The 5,014-nt window shown below is 36.6% G+C and overlaps 1 pseudogene; it reads left to right on the top strand.

The window, feature by feature from the left end:
• The first annotated feature begins 3,721 nt into the window (after positions 1–3,721).
• Positions 3,722–4,334, top strand: LOC118837286 (annotated as a pseudogene).
• Positions 4,335–5,014: the final 680 nt, after the last annotated feature.

Here is a 5,014-nt window from a genome sequence, read left to right as displayed (position 1 = left end):
TTTTTATCAAACTTCATTGAAAAGTCAGGCCCAAGGGCTGAATCCAAGAAAAAGAAATAATGGGGAATGGAATGGGAAGAGATTAATTAAATGTCCTTTTGCTTATTAAGCCATTTTCTTTTTAAAGATTCCTAATGAAAAGTTTGAACAAATAGGATGATTGGGTACACTAACAAAAGTGGAAAGCGACTGGACCATGAGGGCCCAGAGAACTGAATGCCGTCTGAGCCCCACGCTGACAGTGTGACATGGATTGAGACCAATCCCTGATCCTCAATTTCCTCCTTCGTAAAATGAGGCTAATGACTCGTCTGCCCCAAATGTTACGAGGATGGTTATAAGGATCAAATAAGCCAATATGTGTATAAACATCCTGTAAACTAAGGCTGGCTATAAAAAGTCAGTTATTATTATTATTTTTAATTAGAGAAGATTAATCCTGTCATGAAATGATGAAATCCATAGCTATTGATAGCAAACAAAAGGTGCATGTTCATTTTAATTTCCCTTAATACCATGTGATGCAGTTGTGCTACATTTAAATTTTACTTTATAATATCCCATTGGCATCATTCAGATTCCAAAAAGAAAAAGATAAAATGAATATAAATTTTTTTCTGGGAAAGGAAGTAGGGAAGAAAACAAAGGAAAAAAAGAAAGTTGCATGATAGTTTTATAAAAGGAATAGCAAATTATAGATAATAGATTTGCAGTTTCACGTACAATCATCCTTTTTTCTATTCTTCTATGTTATAGAAATATTTGTTTTATTTCTTACTTTCAGAATCAACTAAAATTTTTATAAAAGAAAGGAGGGAGGAAGATGAGGAAGATACAGGGGCCTGGATAATAAATAATAACTGATATTTATATGATATTTCAAAGTTTATGAAGATCTTATTTACATCCATTTTCCCATTTGGTTCTCACAGCAAACCTGTGGGAGTAAGTGCTATGGTATTATTATCCCTGGTTTTTAGAGATGAAGAAACTAAAATTCAAGGTTAAGTGAGTTGCCCAGAGTCACACAACTATTGAGTGCATATACCCAGCTCTTCATAACTCCACTGTCTCTCTCTGCCTCATTAATCACAAAATGGATTATCAGAGCCCAGAGTAAAGAGAGAAAAGAATAGTTTTATACCCAACACAATAGAAGCATTGCTTTTCTAATATCACCTTGCAGGCTCTGTACTCCATAGAAGAACTTATGGAGGCATCAGATTGTAATGATTCTGCATAGAGAATAGTGATTCTGGAGTCTTTAGACCTGGTTAATTCTAGTGCTATTCCTTTGTTAATTCTTTCCTATTTATCTTGTAATACAGTTTTTTTTTGTATATATGTTTGCTTGTTGTCTCCCCTAGTGGAGTGTAAGCTCCTCAAGGGAAGGACTATCTTTTGCCTCTTTGTGTATCCCCAGTGCTGAGCACTGTGCCTGGCACTTAGTAGGTGCTTGATAAATGCTTATTGACTAACTGGTTTTTAGTCTGCCCATTTACAATTGAAAGAAATATTTAAAGTGCTTTGCGAAACTTAAAGCACTATAGAATCATTATTAATGTCACAATTTCTCTGAGTCTCATTTTCCTCATCTGTAAAACAAAGTGGTTAGATTAGATTATGCCTAAGTCCCTTTTAGCTATAAACTCTGTTATTGTATGTTTGTGACATACCTTCAGATCAGGTGGCTGGTAATTAGTTTGAATAATTGACTAACACAGGCCAAGTGTTCATGGGTGTGGTTAAATTGTGTACATTCCTATATGGAAAGAAGACATTTGTAACTCTTAAGAACTTTATCATTATTAGGGTCAGTTGGAAGGAGTATATATAGACAGGGGTCATGGCTATGAGTTGACTATGATGGGATGACTTTAAAAAAAAGGAAATTAAAGAGAGAAAAAGAGGGATGCACAGGGAGAAGAGGGAAGGGAGAGGTAAAATGGGCATTGCTTGAACCTTACTTTCAGCAGAATTGGCTCAGAGAAAGAATAACATACACACTCAGTTGGGTATACAAATCTATCTTACCCAATAGGGAAGAGTGGAGGGCATAAAAGAGGCAGTGGGGCTGATAGAAGGGAGGGCAGATTAAAGGAGGCAGTGGTTAGAAGCAAAATAGACTTTCAAGGAGGGGCACGGTAAAAAAAAAAAGAGAGAAGGATAAACCAGGAAAAAAATAAAATGGAGGGAAATATGCAGTTTAATAATCATAACTGTGAATTTGAATGTGATGAGCTCACCCATAAAATGGAAGTGGATAGCAGAATGGATTAAAAGCCAGAATTGGACAATATGTTATTTACAAGAAACAAAGAAACACACTTGAAACACACACACACACACACACACACACACACACACACGCATACACACATACACAGAGTAAAAAAATAAGGGGCTGAAGCCCAATTTATTATGCTTTAGAGCTATTTTGCCCAATGATATGCCAATAAATCAAACAATCTAAGTGAAATGGATAATATTTACAAAAATATAAATTGGCCAGGTTAATAGAAGAGGAAATAGAATACTTAATCCTATCTTAGAAAAAGGAATTGAGCAAACCATAAATGATCACCCTAAGACAAAATCCCCATGACCAGATGGATTCGCAAGTTAATCCTACCAAATACTTAAAGAACAATTAATTCCAATACTATATGAACTATTTAGAGAAATAGGCAAAGAAGGAGTCCTACCAAATTCCTTTTACAACACAAATATGATGCTGATATCTAAAAAAGGAAGAGTAAAAACAGAGAAAGAAAGATCAATTTCCCTAATGAATATTGATGCAAAATTTTAAATAAAACACTAGCAAAGGTATTATAGCAACATACCACAAAGATCATACAGTATGACTAGGTGGAATTTATATGAGGGAGGCAGGGCTCATTCAATATTAAGGAAAACTATCAGCAGAACTGACCATAACAATAACAAAAACAACAAGAATTATATGATTATCTCCATAGAGGCAGAAAAAGCTTTTGACAAAATATAACACTCATTCCTATTAAAAACACTAGAAAGCAAAGGAATAAATGGAACTTTCCTTAAAATGATAAGTAGTATCTATCTAAAACCATTAGCAAGCATTATCTGTAATGGGGATAAGCTAAAAGCCTTTCCAATAAGATCAGGGGTGAAGCAAGGATGCCCATTATCACCACTATTATTTAATATTGTACTAGAAATGCTAGCTATAGCAATAAGAGAAGGGCAGAAGGGTAAGTGAGGGAGAGAATTTGGAAATCAAAACTTAAAAAAAATTTAAAATTTTTTTACATGTAATTAAGAAAAAATAAGAGACAAGAGAAAAAAGAACAGTGACTTCTCCATATAAAAGGCATTATCAAAGAGATGGCTGTTCAAATGAGGCAGATAGGTGGAACAATAGTTAGATTTTGGGTCCAGAGTCAGGAAGATCTGATTTCAAATTTGAGCTCAGACACTTGTTAGCTGTGTGACTGAGGGTAGATCATTGAACCTCTTTGTGCTTCAGTTCCCTCACATAAAATGGGGGAAGTAACAGTACTAACCTCAGGATAGTTGGAAGGATAATACTTTACAATATTTGTAAAGTGTTTTGCAAACCTTAAAGCACTATGTTATTATTTTTGTTAGAAAAGATGAGTCAGCCTGAGTACTGTACTGATACCCATGAAATAGGAAACAACTAGACTCTTTCCTTTTCTGCACTGTGGCTACCATTATGTGTATGTTCAAGCTTCAGAAGAGGCTTGTCTCTAGCATCCCTTGGTGTGGAAAGAAGAAAGTATGGCTTGACCCCAATGAGACCAATGAACTTGCCAACACCAATTCCCATCAGCAGATCTGGGAGCTGATTAAACATAGGCTGATCATCTGGAAGCCTGTTACTGTCCTCTCTAGTGCCCAATGCCAGAAAAATACTCTGACTCGACAGAAGGGCAGGCACATGGGCATTGGCAAGAGAAAGGATAGTGCCAATCCTTGTATGCCTGAGAAGGTGACCTGGGTGAGGAGAATGAGGATTCTGGGCTGTCTACTCTGAAGATCTTGTGAATCCAAAAAGATTGACTGCCACATGTTCTACAGCCTGCACTTGAAGGTAAGGGAAATGTATTCAAGAATAAAGAGATCCTCATGGAACATATTCATAAATTGAAGGCAGACAAGGCCCAGAAGAAGCTCTTGGCTGAACTGGCTGAAGCTCTCCCGCCCATAACTAAAGAAGCATGAATTTTGGGAAGAGTATCTACAGGCTAAGAAAGAGGAGATCATCCAGACTGCTCAAGGAGGAGGAGACCAAAAGAATGATTTTCCCCTCTCTCCTCTGTACATAGTACCCTTCTACTTGGCTCACTCAATAAAATTGGACAGATTGTCCAAAAAAAAAAAAAAAGAAAGAAAGAAAAGAAGAGACAAGATCCATGCTTCCAATAACTTGGGTAGCCCTTTTATTGAGGATTTGTGGAAGAAGAGAGACAAGGGTTGCACAAGATGAAGTCTATTAATATTATCCTGCAACAACTGGGGGAGTACTTATCAGTGAGATTGTGGATACATTGATATATGGAAGAAGTACAAAGAGATGGGAATGACAATCTGGCACCTAGTGTAGTGCCTTGCACACAGTAGGCACTCAATTATTTGTTCATTGATGGACTTTAACAGCTGGTATATAGTATATGTTCCATATAAATTAGTTGACTTGCAGTTTGTGTTTTGTCTCCCAAAACCATGCCTTTGTCCAGGCTGTCCTCTATGCCTGGAATGTACTACCTCCTCACTTCCATACTCAAGAATCCTTGTCTTCCTTCAAGGTTCAGCTCACAACTCTTCCTTACTTAAATCCAATTCACTTTCGAGTGAAGACGTCACCCTGCTGATATCATTGGCCCTCTTCGAGAATGAAGAACAAACAACAAAAACAACAGCTGCTATCTTCAACATAAGGCCTTTCCCTATCTCCCCGAATTGTTAACAATCACTCCTTCCACATTTGAATCATTTTATGGATGCT

The sequence above is a fragment of the Trichosurus vulpecula genome, chromosome 2, assembly GCF_011100635.1.
Source record: "Trichosurus vulpecula isolate mTriVul1 chromosome 2, mTriVul1.pri, whole genome shotgun sequence".
Taxonomy (NCBI): domain Eukaryota; kingdom Metazoa; phylum Chordata; class Mammalia; order Diprotodontia; family Phalangeridae; genus Trichosurus; species Trichosurus vulpecula.
Note: the sequence above shows the minus strand (reverse complement) of the source record. Positions and strands in the feature narration are given on the sequence as shown.